The sequence below is a fragment of the Pteropus alecto genome, unplaced genomic scaffold, assembly GCF_000325575.1.
Source record: "Pteropus alecto unplaced genomic scaffold, ASM32557v1 scaffold86, whole genome shotgun sequence".
NCBI classification, from domain to species: Eukaryota; Metazoa; Chordata; class Mammalia; order Chiroptera; family Pteropodidae; genus Pteropus; species Pteropus alecto.
Genome location: NW_006442109.1, coordinates 25,809,698 through 25,829,648, shown reverse-complemented (window position 1 = coordinate 25,829,648; position 19,951 = coordinate 25,809,698). Strand labels below are relative to the sequence as shown.

Here is a 19,951-nt window from a genome sequence, read left to right as displayed (position 1 = left end):
AGAAGCTATCTTTCTTCTCTTTAATCAGACCAAGTTCATCTAACAACTTTCAATTGGGCTGATACACAGTTCTAGGAAAATTCATTGAGAGACACATTGAAATAGCCTCTTTAGAAAGCATCAATGGAATCATTATATCCATATATTAACATTACCATGATTAAGTGATACACTGTGAATCACTCACTGGACCCATAGGGAGGCAGCCAACGCAGAGTCCTATCTAACAAAATGTACATAATAATCTAGTAGCAGTGTTTCCCAAAATTATAACACTCATCTGGAATACCTGTAAACAGATTCCAGGAGCCCACCTCACACCTACTGAATCAGAATCTCTAAGAGAAAGGCCTAAGATTCTGTATGTACAACAAGCCCCAAACTGTTTAGCATGGCTTTAAAAATAACCATTGGAAAAAAAAAAAAAGAATGATTCCTGATACATTAATAAGCTGACTAAAATGTCCAGAAATTCTCCATTATTTAGTGAACTGGGTATAAGAATCCAGCAAGTTTTATATACTTTACCCCTTACGGGTGGTTCCCAAAGCTTGAACTCTCAATAGTCCTATGACCAGAAATTGGGTCTAGGGATTTCTGGTTGTTTCATGCACATTTAAAGGAATGTTATTGTATCTGTTATGAGTCAAATCACCCTAAATATTAAAGAGTTAGAACTTCACCATGCTTACAAGTTATATGAACAGTTTTGTGTTTGCTTATAATAAATGCTTAACAAATGTCTGAGTGGCCGAATTTGATCTAAGACTTTCACTGTATTCTGTTAACAGAGTTGTGGGAGAATAGCTAACTCTCATCCATGTTAAACTTAGTTCTCTATCGACAAAATCCCTAAGAGTTGTATGATAAATTGTCTTGGATCAGCTAGGAATAACTAGACATATATTTTTTTTAATGACTTGAACAGCTTTCCACTTCCTATAAAACACTCTACGACCAAAAAAAAGAAGAAGAAGAAGAAGAAGAAAAAAAGACCACTGAGTTTCACACTCAAGAAGAAGCCTCTGTCAGATGTTGCTGAACCAGGCTTTGATTCACTGTGCCTCATCTTCTCTCTAGACAAAATTTTCTGACCTTCATTAAATTCTTTGGCTGCTCTCCAAACGACCCTCTGTAGCCAAGTCTGGAGCTTTCCCAGAGTTCAGCCACCTTGTTATTCTTGGCATGGCTGACTGGAAATGCAGTAATAATGGAACTGCCCCATAGCTTCTCCCTCTTCTTCCCTAGCCCTTCCAACTGTATGCTGCACTCAAAGGCAGCCCTGGCTGGGTATGGCCTGGCCTCGATAGCCCACCTCAAACCAAAACAGACTGCAGAAAGGCTGACTTATATGCCATCCAGAAATGTGAGAGTACATTACGTCCTTCGTTCCAACTCAAGTTAATCTATCTGATCACACATGTGGCACTTTTCCTGTATGTACACTTTAAAAATATTGAAGCAAATTCCCCAGTATATTACTGAAGGATCAATCCAGTACTATGTTTCTTTGAAATAAATTTTGTAGAAGGGAATCTCCAAGGGGGCAGTCCTTGCTCAACCCATTTCATAACAAATGTATTCTTAAAGTCTATGTACAGACAGTTGCCATTGTGTATTCTGGCTGCCACATAGGGTCCAGTGTTCACTGGGAAATGCCAGAAGCAAGGAAAGAGGCATAAGAAGGAGGAGTGATAGTGAACAACCCTCACTAATCTCACGCTTGTGATGTTTCAGACAACAAAGTTTGTGGTCTGCTTTAGAAAGTACGAAAAGGATGGTAGTGAATCAACAGTCAAAAGGTATAGAATGGATGTCAGGAGGGTTTAATCATAGAGTTATTATTAATAGTTAATCAAATCTTGTACTGATACAAAATTATAATGCTATCATTTCAGTTTATAGGACACAGGATATTTTCTCTCCACAAAAGCTAGCGTGAGAATAAGTCCAATAAAACCATTTTGTCCTCTGAAATAAACTAACTGATACTTTTAATGGTAAAATCTACTTTGTCAGGGTCAATGAACGAGAGAATATAGTAAAGCTAAGGGGAGAAAAGGAATAATAGCTGCCCTCGCCTGATAGGAACTGCAGGCTTAGTGAAAAATCCTAAGGTGTCAATTTCCTCTGCCATCATGCTCAGGGGAGGAGACTGGGCAAACAGTCTGGACTAGAAGACTTACTCTGGGTCAGATATGAATCCCTAGAATGACATGCCTATGAAAGTATAGAGGTCAGGCAGACAAGAAGTGGAACAACCACCGGCCGACACCTGTACTAACCTTGGAATAAGTAGAAGGTGTTGCCAGAGCAGACTACAGGAGGCTCTCTGAAGAAACCAAGGTAGCCCAGGGGGATGATCTGGCTTCAACACTGTACACAGAGATAATATGAAAGCAAATACACACACTTGGGAACCATCTATGTCCCAGAGATTCACAATAGTAACTTTTTTAATGTGTGCAAATTCCTTCTGTGGGCAGAAGGACTGCTACTATGTGCCCAGATGGGTATATGGACAAATGATGTTTACTCAGCTTCAGAGAAACCATGTCAAAATATTCCTCCCAAACAACTGATTTCAACTTGTTCTTGTTTTCCTCCAACAGCAGCCTAACAGACTGCTTCATACAGGCATTTGACTTTTCAAATATTTGCATGTAATCATGGCAAACTCAGTGAGTCCTTGTGAATCCTTGCAGAGCAGCCTCTGAATGACATGTGTACTACATCCTGATGTAAAATGTCATCTGCTACAGGACCTGCAGCAGCACAGACCTGGCCTGACCCTGTGGTGTGTGCACCAGCAGGAGTCAAATGCCTAAAGCAGCCAGAGAAGAAATGCCATACTCCCAAAAGCTTAGAGTAACAAAAACAACAAACAAAACAAAAAGTCCAAGCTTCAATGTCTATATGACTCTCTCTGGTCACTTGACTCTTCACTGAACAGAAAGCATACTCTACAAAAGGAGACACTAGCAATCTAGAAGGTAGTTTCTTTCAGAGCCTTGGGTCTCCCTTTATCCACAGAGTTGGATGTCCACAAACTCTAACTGCAAATGTACCATTTCCTCACCCATGGTCATTTGACACTTCTGATGCCTCCTAGAGAGACCCTGTTAAAACTGTGACTTAAAGGAGACTTTACTCCACACCTTACATTTTTCACATTCATTTAATCCCGTAAACATCATGTATTAGAATAATTAGAGATATCAGACATAATTAGAAAATTACCTTTTCCCAATAAATCTACGAACTTCATGCAAAACTAGTTTAAAATTATCTTTTGTGTTTCTAAAATTAACTATTTGTTATTTATAGTAAAGGTGCTTGTTTTACAGATGAATAGTGAACTACTTCCCACCTCTTCTATGTATCTATCAAAGTAGAGCAGGACAGTAGTCAGATATTAAAAACATGACATTATGCCTTTGGGTTCCCAGATTAACAGCAACATCATCAGAACCTGTTTATGCTGGGTGTTACATGGATCCGCTGGAAGCCAATCACCCCCATATATGAACATCTTTCTCACACCAATATGTTGCCATACTAGTCAGTTCTGGCAAGTTCATAGCCACTTTAATGATCAAAGAAGTTGGAAAATACTGTGCTCACAACTGGCAAAATAAACAGCTATAATTCCCTATGCCAGGGCTTCTCAAACTTTAACATGTATACAAATCACCTGGGGATCTTATTAAAATACAAATTCTAATTCAGAAATTCTGAAATGGGGCCTGAGATTATAAAGGATAACAACCTCCCGGATGATGCTGGTCTTGCTGATCCGTGACTACATTTTAAGTACCAAACTAAGACCTTCTACCATGACTTCTTGGGAGGCCAAAGCAATTTCTCTGACACACATGAATTCCCATCACATGATTATGAAAAAAAAAAAGACACTGTTAAGAGAAAATATAGAGAAAATATGGGAAATTGCAGTTCTCAGTTCTAGAGAATGAGAGGAAAAAGCAAATTTAGGATTCTTGGCCCTTGTTTTGACTCATATCATCATTCTATTCTCCTTTCCATAAAATTGACTTGATATCCTGACTTCCTTAAGAGAGATGGAGATTGTTTGTTGCTAGGGCTTACCAGTATCCAAGATACAAAAGCATTATCTTTTGTTGTCTGCTTACAATTACCATAGAGAGGCCAGCCCTAGGTGGTGTCAGGCTTGCTATGGAGGTAGCCCATAAGACTATCTCTGACGTTAGAAACACATCTAAACAAGATCTGAATTCTCTATAAGGAATCTCCAAGAGTTCTACAGCATTTAACAAGATAAACTTCTGTGAACTTAACCAAACTATTCTGATTAAGCGAATGTTGCTGGCTTTGCCTCTTGGTGATTCAATTTAGACTAAATAACATTCTGGAACCTCCACCACCCCCAAACTCTAAGTCTAGTTACAGTAGGAACACAGTAGAGCATATCCAAACATCTTTCATTTTAAAAGATGGAAGACAAGTCTACGGCCATGCCACTCTGAACATGCCCGATCTCGTCTGACCTCGGAAGCTAAGCAGGGCCGGGCCTGCTTAGTACTTGGATGGGAGACCACCTAGGAATATCAGGTGCTGTAGGCATTAAAAAAAATAAGTAAGTATGTAAATAAATAAATAAAATAAAAAATAAAATGTGGAGGACAAAGTGTTTAAATTTTACTCGAGAGCATAAATCCAGCCACCCTGACTCCATCTGAGGCCTCCTTAATCACAATTTTGCATCCCAAACATCCACACCATTACATAACAGTAAAGGGAATCTACGGTACCAGAAATAATTAGGGTACATCAAAGTGCTCATAGGTGCATTAAAATCACTAATAATGAAGCACCTACCCTATATATACAATATACTTCCTTCTAGGACAACATTTAAAATTACAAGCTGTTGACAAGTTGTTCCTTTGAACTACAAATCACTCCTACATTATTAGTCTTAGTGACCTCACATTGCACCCAAGGTTTCTTGTAACAAAAGAAAATGGCGTCCATGTCAATGAGACACCTTATGAGGCGATATCTCTTAAGGCGGATATGAGCCACGGGCAGCTTGTCTTCCGAGCTTACAGTTCTACCTCCTGAAGAAGTTGCTGTTTGAAAAGAATCTTAGTTTTTCTAGATTTTTTTCCTACTTGTTAGGCTAAAAGACCTAGATAAGAGAATTAGCTCCTGCAGCTATAAATAAACTAGTCCTTCAGGCCTTGTGATGCCAGGCTGGAGAAGCCAGCTTTATGGCTGGGCAGCTATTCACATAACTCTGTGGGGCTTTCCCCCAGGAAGGAGGGCACAGAGAAAGCTTATGGATAGCAGGCAGTGTAAGAAATCAAACCAAATCATTCAAAATATCAGAGGATATGTTTCCCGAAAATGTAGGCATACTGGAGTATCTTAAAAAACGTGAAACAACACTAACACCATAACCTCATTAACTAACCTACTTACTATATATTTCTTGTTGCCAAGTCCCTTGGGTGCCTTTGGATTCCAGGCCTCTTACAGATGATTCTGAAACTCCTGTGGAGTTAGAAATAGACTGATAGTGAGAACTGGCATGCCTACTTCTTTTAGATCTTCACTATAAAGAATGGCAATGAATGTATTTGTTCTCAGGGTGAGGATGAACAAATATAAGGTGGTGAGTACTGTGATTATTCCAGAAATAGATATATTCCAGGTCCTAGGCAACTTATACCACATTGTGCGAATTATTTTTAGTTCTTCCTTGTTCTCTAGGTCTTCCTTATTCTCTAGGAATGTAGCATATAACTAAAGGAAAAGGGATTGTGGCATTGCTTCCTCCAAGAATGACGGCTGGACCGACTGCATCAGAATCACTTGGGTTTTTATTAATGCAGATTCTTGGGCTCCTCTTAAAGTGATTCTAAATCACAAGTTTGGCAGTGGTCCAGAAATCTATTTTGAATCATTACCCTTAATGATTCTGAGTTCTCTAAAGACTAGAGAACCCCAGCTTAAGGTATTGCAGGGCTGAAAAGTTTTGCCCTATTGACTTGTTAAAAAGCCTTAACTGATTTTTATGGTGACTGCCACATCACACAATGGCAGGAGCAGTCCACCTGGCACCATTATCCATTATTTGCAATTACTTTAACCTCTTGAAGACACCACTATTGTAGACCACAAGGTCTAATTATAAACCAGATATAGTTGGTCATGTAGAGCCTTGAGATAACATTCCAATTAGGGGATGAGAGAAATACATAGTTCATTGCAAGAGACAAAGATGGATTGGCTGAAAGGTAAGAAGTAAGCCGGGATGCTTCAGCATGAGAAAATGTATTTGAATCCAATAAGCATCAGTTGACTTCCAGTCCAAGGGAGAGAATCTTCTGAGAAGAAGGGAGTGGTCAGTAGTGTTACATTCAGATCTAGTAGAATGAGGACTGAAGGTTTGGGCATGAGGGAGGTCCTCACCTATGAGAATGTTACTCCTGGTAAACAGATCTGGCAAATCAGTGGAAACAAAAGCTAAATTAAAAAAGCCATGGAGAGATCAGGGTAAGGAAATAAAGATCTCATAAACAGACTACTGTTTAACAGGAAAAGAAAAGGATGAAATTAACCTAGATTGGATGAAATATACTTTTTGTTTGAGGATGACAGTCTTTTCAGGAACTCCCCAAGCAGACTTTTATTTCACTCTGCAGAACAAAAGAGTTCATAGGTACACTGCAAGAATTCAAAAGGTTTTCCATCCCACAGCCTACCTATCCCACCAACCAAAGAGACGGTTAGAGCTGAACTGAAGGTCTCACTGACTCACTTAGGATTCACTTAGACAAGCAATGGGACAAAGAAACTGATGGTGCTCCCAGCTGTCCACTGTGTGTGCCTGAAAGAGTGAACAAATTAGAAAAGCTCACCAGTCACAACCTTTTGGTTCAAGGCCTAGAGACCTAAAACGAATAAAAAAAGCAAATGGATAAAAGGAGATAGCATTTTTGAAAGAAAAGCTTTGCCTACACTCATATCCTGGAATATTGGGAAAGGGAAAGAAGAGAATTCTAGCAGTTATAGCTGGGAGATTTTCCTTCTGTTGTCCAAAGAAAGAAAGACATGGCTAGAAGAGGAAGACACAATGGGCAATCAGAAAGAAAAACCTCTTTGTGCCTATGTGCTGGATGCATTGTCCTCAAGCCATTTACTCTAACCTAAGTATAGCCTTGGGAACGTAGCCAGCTTGGGTGTGCATCTGACTCATTGGGCCAACAGTGCAAATCTCCAAGGCCTTGTCAGGTCAATGTAGAATAATGAGCTCTGTCAGAATCCAAAGTTTCTCCAGGAAGAGAGAAAAGAAAAATTAAATATTAACAAAATGACCACAAGATATAGGAAATTTTTACCTTCCAGTGGGAAAAAAAAATCTTTCTATTCAAATCATGAAGCAGTTTTATGAAATAGTTTTGATTATACACTTTGTACAATATAGTCTTTGGCCTTTTACCTCCTCTCATAATATGCATTTTTAAACTTTTCAGTCCTCAAGTTATCACTCTTGCTGCTGAGATGTACATAGATGAATAGAAAGATCAAACAACTTTAGTTGGATTTAATTCGCAAACTATATAATACACTTATTTAAAGTATATCATTCAGTGGATTTTAGTATATACACAGGATTATGTAACCTTTGCTACAAAAAAATGTAGAACATGTTCATCGTCCCCCCCCCAAAAGTCTCACACCCATTATAAGTCACTCCCAATTTGCTTCTTCCTCAGCTCTAGACAACCATTAACCTACTTTCTTTCTCCATGGATTTGCCTATACTGAACATTTCATACAGGCGAAGTCATACAATATGTAATCTTTTGTGACTAATTTCATTTAGTGGAATATTTTCAAGGCTGATCCATGTTGCAATAAATATTTCTTTTTATTGCTAAATAATATTCCATTGTATGGATACACCACATTTTATTTACCTATTCTCAGTTGATGAACATTTGGGTTGTTTCCACTTTCTGGCTATTATGAATAATGATGCTGAAACTTTTATATTGGTAGCATATATAGTAGTCAAGAGTCTATCACTCAAATTACTTCAAAGTTCTAGAAAGCAAAATTTCTTCAAAACAAATGTGCTCATTGTAAGAAACTGTCAGAGTTAGATTTAAATGCCTGAAAAAAAAAATGATGTAGATTTGATAACATGTTTTGTCATTTACTACTGAGTGAGGATTTAAAGATTTGTTCCTCTTTCCACTATTTATTTTGTTGCCTGTCATTCTTTCTGTCCTGTCTATCCTGCTTAGCTCTAGCAGTTCTCAATTAAGCCTTTCAAAAAATGAAAATACTTTTTACATTCATTAGCTTTAACAAGAAAACACATCATCATTACTGCCCATTATAACTAAATGAATGGTGAATATTTACCACACATCTCTTTCCTATTAGGCTTATTACTGTGTTTTAAAAGCTATGGTTAAATTGTTTCACAAAAAAAATAAAGGAAAATGTTTTCATGCAAAAGACCATAAACTTGCAAACATGAAAAACCAATTAGGAGCAATACAACTTATTTTTAATAAGTTGTTAACACAACTATTTTTAATAAGTTGTAAACACAACTATTTTTAATAAGTTGTAATAAGTCTTATTTTTCCAACTATTTTTTCAAGGTATCACAGAGCTTAAGAAAAACCAATATTTACAAGAAGACATGAAAAGACATTAAGTACTTGATTTTAGAGCAAAAACATAAATCAGTATATGTGCAATACAAAGTAGAGAATACACTAAAAGGTCAGCGGCAGAAATATAAACAGAAAGACATAGTTAAATCATGATATGGAATGAGCTTATTTTATACAAATTCACTGCAGAAGTCACTGAATTTCCACATATAACCACATAGAGGGCTGTGACCCAATTTACACATATGCCTCCTAACCTGCATTTGAAGCTCCCAAGGGGTTATTTCCACAGAAGCCTATTAAGAGCCCATTTGCTAACTGTCTATCAACAAATGTTAAAGGAAGAGCTTTATTGTTAGACTATAACTCAGAGACTTACTTTTATTATGAATTGTATCTATAAAAGCTCTATGTATCTCAACATAGGATCTTACGTTATTGACTAGAAATCTCTACTTCAGAATGCAAAATTCAGTTTTTAGCACATTCACAGAGCTAGTTTTCATTTTTGAAAACCACATTGTAACTAGTTCTTCACCTCTCGGACCTTTACCCTTTTTTCTTTTCTTCTGTACCGAGAAGCACTACAGCATCCCAGGAAAGAGGGCTGAGCCTGGAGCAAGGCTGCTGGGATTGAATATCATTTCATCCTCTAGACAGCTATGTATCCTTAACCTCTTTGAGCTTTCATTTTCTTATATGTAAACCAAGGATGTATGTAAAGCATTGATATATGTGAAATGTTTAGAAGTAAATCTGATTCTCAACAATTAACTAATATTATTTTAATCGATCAAATTCTTCATGTACAGAAAGAAGAAATAAAACCAAACATCTGCTTTCCTTTCTTTCTAAGGTTCGAGTCAAAACTCCTACCAGGCCTAAAATGGCTAAGCTCTGTCCCCTGACATCTCTCTAGCCTCACCTCCACTCCACCCTGTGGCCCACCCTACACACAACAATGTAGACCTACTTGAGTGTGCTTGCACACAGTGCAGTCTTCTTTACTTCCGTGCTTTTGCTCCTGCTGCTTCCTCAAGAATGTCTCCTACCACAGTCCTTCTCCTAGCTAATGCAACCTTATCTTTAAAGTCAGTGGTTCAGTGGTCACCTCTTCTAGGAAGTCTTAACAAATACAGCTCCAGCTTCTCATCCATCCCTCCTACCACCAGCACCATAATCATGATTGGTTAGATATCCTTCTCTCTGGATTCCCATGATATGTAATATCTTCGCATGTCCTACCTTCAACTATATTTATTCTTTGAAGAGCCTGTCTTCTCTACTGAACTACATTTTTTAAAATTTCAGCTTTACTGAGGAATAATTGACATAAAATTTTAAGATATTTAAAATGTACATATATATATATACATTGTGAAAGGATTCCTCCATCTAGTTAATTAACACATCCATCACTTCACATATTTATCTTTGTGTGTGTGAGAACATTTAAGTTTTACTCTCTTAGCAAATTTCAATTATACAACTATAGTCGCCATGTTTAACATTAGATCCTCGGACCTTATTCATCTTATAACTGAAAGTTTGTACCCTTTTACCAACCTCTCCCTATCTGAACTGTGAGATCTTTTGAGGGAAGGTTCTGTCACATATTTCAAGGGACTAGAACTCTGCCTGAAAAGACAAAGGTGCTTAATTGATGTTTGCTGATAGGATCGGATATATAAGCCATTCTCAAACTTTTGGGTCTCAGGATCACTTTACTATACTGAAAATAATTGAGGATTTAAAGAGCTTTCATTTATGTGGATTATATCAATTAGTATCTACCATATTAAATATTAAAACTGAGAAACTTGTGAAATATGTATTAGTTTAAGAAAGTAAGAAAGGTAAATAATGCCTAGTATTACTATGAAAAGAGCTGTCACTCCAAGGACTCTCTGAAAGGGTGTCAGGGACCACCCTCTCCCCTCCTCCGGACCACAATAGAATGGTATAGTGGGCTTTTTGTTTGTTTCTCAATTATAAAATGTATTTTCACTCATATGAAAGTTAAAGTATTTGGAAAGGGTGAAGGGCAAATGAAAAGATATAAGAAGGGAAGGAAAATACAAACTTAGCCATAGCTAGGGAAAATTGCTAGGGGCAGGGAGGCAAAGAAAAAGAAGAGTTGTAATAAAGTACAAACAGCACCAATCTTAGAAGAAATAAAAAAGAAGTTAAAAGGAACTCTGCACAAACAAAACCAAAAACAAGAAGGCCAAAGTTTGATCAAAATCTTAAGTAGAAATTGGTTTTTCAGGTATTAAATGCACCATTTTAACAAATCTATCCCATTCCACTCTCATCTTTTCATCATTCTCAGCCCTATATGCTCTTTCAGTAAGCACCTCTCCTCCTCTCTTTCTGGAATTCTATTCTTTCTTGCTTTATAGTCACTGGCTGAAAAAAAAAAGCTACTGTGATTAGAAAAGAGGGGGGAAAAGCGACAGCTCTGATAAAGCTACATAACTGGAATCCAACTGATAAATTTTTTAACATTCTATTAGATTATGAAGAATGATAATGAGATTTTAAAAATAGAGATGCTGAAGTTATTTTTACATGTGGGAAAATATATTAAAAATGAGTGTTCTTAAAATATGCTGAATAAAGTCCGGGACAGAAAAATATGGACGTTGTTATAGTGCTAGGGTGGTAGATGATTTAAATTATTTCTTTAATGTTGTGAAATCATCCTTTCTACAGCAACAAAAGGCATGGAAATATGACAATTAATTCTCAACTTCAATTTGCCTTTCTACAAACTTTTCAGGGATATACAATTGGTTTGAATATTGTTAAGCAGTTAGTTATATGTGCTGAGGTCAAAAACTCTAGGTCTAGACCAAATGTAAGTAAATTATAGGTCCAGGCCAAATCTAGCCTGCAGACTGTTTTTAAATAGCTCTCAGGCTAAGAATAGCCTTTACATTTTTAAAAGTATGTAAAAACAAAATAAAACCATCAAACAAAAAACAAAGAATAATATGCTAAAGAAATTAATTGTATGTGGCCTGCACAGGCAAAAAATATTTACTATCCTGCTCCTACCAAAAAAAAAAGTGTGCTAATGCCAGATATAATATATTCATCATATCTGGTCCATAATATATGCTAAATAAATGTTATCTATTATTAATCTTGATATTGTTGTACCTATATTTTATTATCTTTACTAATTATGCTCCTTGAATAATTTTAACTTCTGAGGTTAAAATTTAACTGAGGATATGGCTTGAACTTTGTCTAAATCAAATTAACTATAAAGTATGACTTTCCCTATTTGATTTTTTCATTCTTTTCATCTTGCCTGTTTCGGAAAAATCTTGATTTCTTTTACTATGGTAAAACATACATAACAAAAAAAGTTACCATTTTTTTCCTTTTTAATTTTTATTTTATTGTGGTAACAACACTTAACATGAGAACTAGCTTCTCAACAAAATTTTAAGTATATAGTACAGTATTGTTGACTATAGCTACAATGTAGTATAGCAGATCTCTAGAACTTATTCATCTTAAGGTAACTTTATGCCCATTGATTAGTAGCTCCCCAAATCTCCTTTTCCCCAACCCCTGGAAACCACCATTCCACTCTGTTTCTGTGAATTTTACCATTGTAAATACCTCATCTAAGTGGCATCATACAGTATGTCTTTCTGTGACCAACATTTCACTTAGCAGAATATCCTCAAGATTAATCCATGTTATCACATATTGAAGAATTTCATCATTTTTAAAGTCGAAATAATAATCCATTGTATGCATATAACACATTTTCTTTATCCATTCATCTGCTGATGGACATTTACTGTTTCCACATCATGGCTATTGGAAATAGGGCTGAAATGAACATAGGAATGCTAATAGCACTTTGAGATCCTGATTTCAATTCTTTTAAATATAATTAGTGTCCTTAAAATATGTTGCATGAAGGCTAGTTTTGGAAAGTAATATGGAGTTGGTGATAGACGTGGGACTGCTGAATCATACAATAGTTCTATTTTTAATGTTTCAAAGAACCTCCACACTGATTTCTATAATAGCTATACCATTTTAGATTCCTACCAACAGTGCTCAAGAGTTTCAATTTCTCCACATTCTCTCCAACACTTATCTTTTAAAAAAAAATAATAGCCATCCTGACAGGTATGAAATGATATCTCTTTGTGGTTTTGATTTGCATTTCTCTGATGATTAGAAATGGTGGACATTTTTTTCATATACCTGTCGGCCATTTGTTTGTCTTTTTTGGCAAAATGTCTATGTAAGTCCTTAACCCATTTTTAATTAGGTTATTAGTTTTTGTTACTGAGTTATGAGTTCCTTATATATTTTGGAGATTACCCTCTCATCAGATATATGGTTTGCAAATATTTTCTGCCATTGCATAGGTTCTTTTACTTGGTCAATTGTTTCCTTTGCTGTGCAGGTTTTTTAGTGTGATATGGTCTCACTTGTCCATTTTTGCTTTTGCTGCCTGTACTTTTGGTACCATAGCCATGAAATCATTGCCAAGACATCATGAAACTTTTCCCCTATGTTTTCTTCTAGGAGTTTTACAGTTTCAGGTCTTTAGTCCATTTTGAGTTGTTTTTGCGTATGGTTTAAGATAAGGGTGTCAAATTTTGTCAAACACTTTTTCTGCATCTATTGAGTCAATCATGTGATTTTTATCCTGTATTTTGTTAATGTGGTGTATCATATTAACTGATTTTTGTATGTTGAACCATCCTTGCAATTCAGGGATAAATCTTACTTGGTCATGCTGTATAATTTTTTTCTTCTTATTTTTATTTTTCAGTTAGAGTTGACGGTCAATATTATTTTATATTAGTTTCAGTATACAGTATAGGGGTTAGACATTTATATAATTTACAGAGTGACTCCCCTATATGTTACTTTTAATGTACGTCTTCACTTAATATCTTCGATAGGTTCTTAGAACTGTGGCAAAACAATATATAACAAAACCAATTTTACCACAGGCTAATTGATATAAATGAGTTAAGTTACTATGGCATTTCATAAACATAATGAAACAACATTGAATGAAATGACATTATTCAAGGACCTGCTATACCACTGGATTCAGTTTACTGGTATTTTGTTGAGGATTTTTGTATCTATATTCATCAAGGATATTGATCTGTGGTTTGTTTGTTTTTTTTCTTGTAGTGTCTGTATCTGTCTTTGGTATCAGGGTAATGCTGGCCATATAATTAAGTTTGAAAGTGTCTTGGGCTTGGGGATGCTCAGCAAAAGGTAAGGAGCACGTCAAGGCCAGATATTGCTTGTTTGAGTTTTGTGAACCTTTTAGGATTTGAGAGTTCTTAGGAAAGTCTGCAGTATGAGCCAAGATATGACATTAATATGGAAAAGCCATTGGAAGCAGCTTGGGTGGATCCACAAGTTGGAAAGAGCAGAGTCTCAGGGAATCACCAGAGCAGGGCAACCAATGTTAGCTAGGTTGAGGGAGAATCAGATATGGTGGCTGCCTGTTTCTGCACACTGAGTTGGGGGAGGGCTCAACAAAGGAACAATAGCCTCTGCCAGAACTTCTGTCTGGGAGAAAGCTGCCCCTCCAGCCTTCTCCCTGAAGCCAGACAATTATGTTCCTCTCCATACGTCCCTGGTGCCCTTTGAGCTGCTGCCCCAGCACCAGAGCTTAGAGCAAATGAGTCCATCAGTGAGTTAAGTCTGCACATAGATCCTCCAAGAGGAACACCCAAGATTCCTGCAGCCCTCCACCCAAATCAGACACAATTTCCAGATTTTCAGATCCAGATTTTGTGGGGACTTCTCTTCCAGCACTGAAACCCTGGCAGTGCTTAGCTCACTTTTTCTTGGACAGACTACATTACCAACTCACATCTTTCACTGACTCTAAAAGAATCAAGCAAATGATCTGATGGTTTTGGTGATTAAAAACTTCCTGCCAGCATGCATTTTCAGCAATTTCCAGAGGTATCACAGAGTGATTAATTGCTCCTACAAGGACTTGATCAAGTTGTTTCTCTTGATCTTTGGGTTTCATCCTGTCTATAAACACAGTCCCTAAGAATATTTTGGTGCAGCTGCTAGTAGTATCCTTAAGATAAGGATTGAGTGTAGATCTCTTTCATGATAGTAATTCTTAGGCTAAAAAAGATTTATAAAAATAGGATTTCTAGATTTAAAAACATAAAGAATCTTTAATGTTCATAGGACACTTATTTATGAATACACAGTCTAAACAGACTGTCTTGGTAGCAATTGAAAATGCATATGATAGCATTTGTAGATCATGGGGAGGCTTTTTCCCCTTGGAACAACTTGCAATTGGAAAAGTTCCATGGGTTAGAAGGCTGTCTTGAATTTTTCCTGAAAGAGCTGTAGAGTAGTGGTATACATATTAGCACTAGCTAAAGCAAACACAAATCTAGTAATCATCTCAGACTTCATGTAAAATAATATCCCACCCCTACATAGGTTTCAACCACCATGAACAGAATGATTTTGCTGCAATAGAGGTCATTGGAGTTCTAATTATGATTTATATATGATCTGAATATATACTAATTCAACTAAAATGTATCAATACATTTGAAAGATTTCAAATACATACCAGCCAATAAAAGCACATGGTTTCTTTCAGCTTCCTTGTAAATTTCAAGGTCACTAGGCCTGGAGGAGCTAGTTTTCAACTTTCATTCAACTACGAAATATTTAGTTGCTCTTAAGCATCCATTCTAAACCCTTTGAAGAAGCAGGACAATAAGCACCTTGCTTCTAATCTCTACAAAAGAAATGGATGCTACTTTAGTGCTCTCCCCATTCTCAATCAACTGGGGTGCAATAAGGAGCTAGGAAATATATTCACCAGCTGATATTTCAAAAGTCAACAGCAGGAAATCCATATGCCAGAAAAATGGTTTGCTGAATACTCCTCCTTTTTCAATGACAGAGGTCTTTGGAGACAGAAATACATCTTATTTTTACTTTTAAAAGTTTTGCTGTAATGCTTATCTTAAGTATACAGGAATTATAATGAACTTATCATAAAATTAGTTTTATACAAAAATCTTCCTATTAAATGGTTTTAGAAATCATTTTAAGAGAATAAAAGCCTGAAGGGAATATAATAATTCCTTACATTAAGAATGTTGTTCATTATTTTAAATTTTATAATTCAATCGCTTCAATGTTTTGATAAATACTGAAAAAAAATTTTTAATGAGCAGAGAATCCCCTATCTACCACACTCTTACCGATTTTTTTTCAGCTGTCATATCTCTATTTACAAGTCCTCTATTAAAATGAAAATGCTTCAGGAAACAAGCTGAGCTTCATTAATGAATATCTTTGTGTCTAGCCAGATGAGAAACGGGTCTTATAGGAATAGTTCTATAAAAAACCTCTCTTCAACTTTTGCCCTCCTACCTGCAGCTACCCCAGACAGGATCAGAGGGTACTCAGTTTGCAGGACTCACACACAGGCTGCAACTACATCCCTAAGAATCCCTCCTGTTGGGTTCTACACCGCTTATACTCAGACAACTTATACCCTGCTGTCACAGCAGGAGCACAAAAGACCTTCAAAGGAATAGTTTATGCCTTAGGATCATGCTTCCTTCTAGTTTTTGACCACTGAGGTCACTATATGGTTCTACTTGATCTCCTAGACTCCAGACTACTGCGTATTTTGGAATCAGGGACTTTAAAATCAGAAAAATCTCTGTTTGATACCCAACCCTATTGCTTACTAGCTTTTTGACCTTTAGCAAGTCACTTACATGCTCTGATCATCAGTTTCTTCATTTTTATAAATGGGGAGCATGATATTCTCTCTCAGAAGACTGACATAGGGACTGAATTAGATAAAATACAATTTATGTGAACTTTGGGGAACTATTAAGTATTAAACAAATGCTGGTTTAGTCAGCCCATAAGAATAAGGGAAGATAGAACTTGGAAGATAAAACTAAATATAAATCTAGAAAGGGTAAACATAATAGATGACATTAGTTCTCTGGAAAAGCCATCTATTATAAAAAGATCAGTTGGGTTGCTCTACCCTAAGTCCAAAAAAGTGATTAAATACCTCAGTAAAATGATTTATTTAAAATAAAGCTGTAACCTAATGTTACTGAAATTTGTATGAAGAACATGTTAAAAGAAGATGGCAGTATAAGTGGATTTTTTTAGAAAAGTTGGGGGAGAGGTTGTACAAAGAAGAAGAGTTAGACAATATTTACCCACCAGTGACCAAGGGAAATAGATACTGACACAGCAGGCATTACGATTTTGAGACAGATGTTCTGTATTATAAAGCAAACTTAATATGTCAGTCTTCACTCGGGTGTGCTAAAATCTTCTTTCAAGACTATTTGGCCTCCTTTACTCTGATTCTATATTCACCAAGCCATCTTTTGATTACTAATTGGATCAACAAAAGTCAAAAACAACCTAAACTGATATGACCCCCACATGGACAATGTGAGAACTTGTGGGTGGGAGGCTAGCTTTTATTGAGAAGGTATTTTGCATATTTTTCAAGAGTCATATAACTGTCCTCATTTTTTGACTCTAAACTTCTGCTTCTAGGTTATAATGCTGATGTGGAAAAATATGTTTAAAAGTTGAAAATCACAGAATTTATATACATTTTTTTTTAAAAAGAGAAAACAACCTTATAGCTATAGCATTCTTACTCTATGAATATTCCATAATATTTCAAATAATGGTTATAAAGGCTGTAGGATAGCAGAGACACAAACTTGAATGCCCACAGAATCAGGAAAGAAACAATAAAGATAAAAGCAAACTGGGTTAAGAGACAACAGAGAATGAAGGCAGTGGTGAACTACAAGCTAACAAGAGCAGCCACTACTTAGCTCCAGTCATTTACTGCCATAGAGGAATGAGGATCCAATGTTGCCAAATATTCTGATTTTTTAAAAGAATCTGGAAGTCAAGATCTCTTTATGAAATATCTTGACTTTCACATACTGGCAATTAATTCAATCTTAAAAAAAAAAAAATACTGAGTGAGCTAATATTATGAGAGTCAAACAAAACTTGAGTATGGCCTGGATTTGGCCCAGAGTCTATCTCTTTGAACTCTGCTCTTCAACTTTGAAAAATATGTGTGTTATAATGCTAAAAAACACAAAATAGTGGGACATAAGTCAAATTATACAAATGCAATGTACTCTTCTCATAAACAGAGATATAACAAAACTATCCATATGTGTCACATGTAATATAAGCCAGTAATAAAATTTGTTATTAATGTCAACTTTTACCTCCACGAAAATAGCCATCTGCACTAGTCAGACATCTACGTCACACTGTATTTTATTCTCTTAAATCTGAGGTTGACTTGCAAAATCAACTTACTATATTCTATACTTCTTAATATGCTTGGGCTAGAAATGTGTTTCTTCCCAGCAAAGAAAACTATAAATAATGTTCAGATCTTTAACAATGTTTTGAGTCAATCACACATAGAAGGGTGATTGTAAACAAAACTACAGATAATTTTAACTAGATTTTTGTCAATTTGATGCCTACTAGTCCCAAAGCTTAAGGCTTCTCTTTTCTGGCCTTTGGAACAGAATATCCCTGGAAGGAATAATACTTTAAATTCTCATTTTTTACGATCTGTAAAAAGAGTAAGTTTCACCTCCTTTCATGAGAGCAGGTTTGATAATGGATGAGAGAGAAAGCAATTCATGCACTAGCAGTGATGCCATCTCCTGGGAAGGGTATGAGAAGGCCTTTGACAGAAAAGCTAGAATCACAGAGACTAACTTTGTCTACTTTATATTGTATTTTTTTTTTTTTAAAGAGTAAGGCTCTTTGAGAAAACAAAGGCACCACACCTAACCTAGACCTGGGTCCTAACAAAATGTAAAGCTCCATGAGGGCTGAGATTCTTCTGTTTCATTCATTACTATGCCTGGCATCTAAAATAGTACCCAGCATACAGTAGGTAGTAAAAAAAAATTATTGAATGAATAAGTGAACTTCTCGGAGGAAGTGACTGAGAAGAAGCAGTAGCATATTTCAAGGGAACAGAATGTGTAAACTCACAGTAGCAATAATCCAGAGATGCACAGATAGTTCAATATAACTAGAGTATAGAACAACTGGTCAGGGAATGTCAAGACATAATTGTGGACAGGTAGAGAGGGGTCAAATCATAAAGGGACTATTGGCCATGCTAAGGAGTTTGGGCTTTATCTTGACACTAATGGAACCATTAAAGAATTCCAAGAAGAAGAATGGCATGAGCATAGTTTTAGAAAAATCTGAAATCACTGTGCAGGTTAAATAGGAAAGAGCTATCTAACTCTTAAATTAATTAAGTTTAATTCAATACTAATTAGAATCCTTTTGTATTTTCAGTGATTACCAACTTGATAAAATGTAGAAAGATGGCAAGAATCATTTATGAATATCATAAAGTAGATAGCATTAATCAAAACAATATGGCATAAGCTTGCAATAAAATGACACATGGAATGGGATAGATATATTTGGTGCTGTTTAATTTCTCACAAGTGAGAAATCAATAGCAACTCAATGTTGGGGAAAGGAATCACCACTTAAGAAATATTGGAATAACTGAATATTAGTGGAAAAAAAAAACATTATTTCGATCCTTACCTAGTATATCTGTATATTTGTATGATTGAATATTTTTTAAAAAAATAAAGAAAATAAACCAGAAAATATTTTGTGTTGATTACAAAAATACTGAGAAAAGATCATAAAAGCATCAGCTTACTAAGTTGTAATAAATAAATCAAAAAGGACTAAAACTAATTGAAAAAAATGTGATAAAAATTTGTTGTCCAAAAATATAAAAGAAAAGAAATACACAGTTATATAAGGCCAACACCTAAAATTCACTCATAAGTGGTGAGAGACAAATTTTTGAAAAAGAAAATACAAATAAATCATGAGAAAATATACAGTTAGAAATTAAAGAGATGTTAATTAAAGTAAGTTTAAAGTACTACTGCTTAACTAACAATACAAATTATAAAATCTGATATTGACTAGGCTGTACTTCTATTAAATGACGTTATTAGTTGATTCAATCTTTCTGAAAAAAATCAGGAATATGTAACAAAAATTATAAAAATCATTCATATCTTTTGACCCAATAATTACAGCTGTCAATATAAGGAATGTAACAAAATATTCAGAATCCCAAAAAAGAAAAAGAAGAAAAAAAGGAAAGGAGGAGAAGGAAGAAAAATAATATAGAGAGA

General features: G+C 35.7%; 1 non-coding gene across 1 annotated transcript; it reads left to right on the top strand.

The window, feature by feature from the left end:
- The first annotated feature begins 4,483 nt into the window (after positions 1 to 4,483).
- LOC112469692 lies at positions 4,484 to 4,602 on the top strand. Its single transcript, XR_003042721.1, has one exon. It is a non-coding gene; the product is annotated as a 5S ribosomal RNA (ribosomal RNA).
- Positions 4,603 to 19,951: the final 15,349 nt, after the last annotated feature.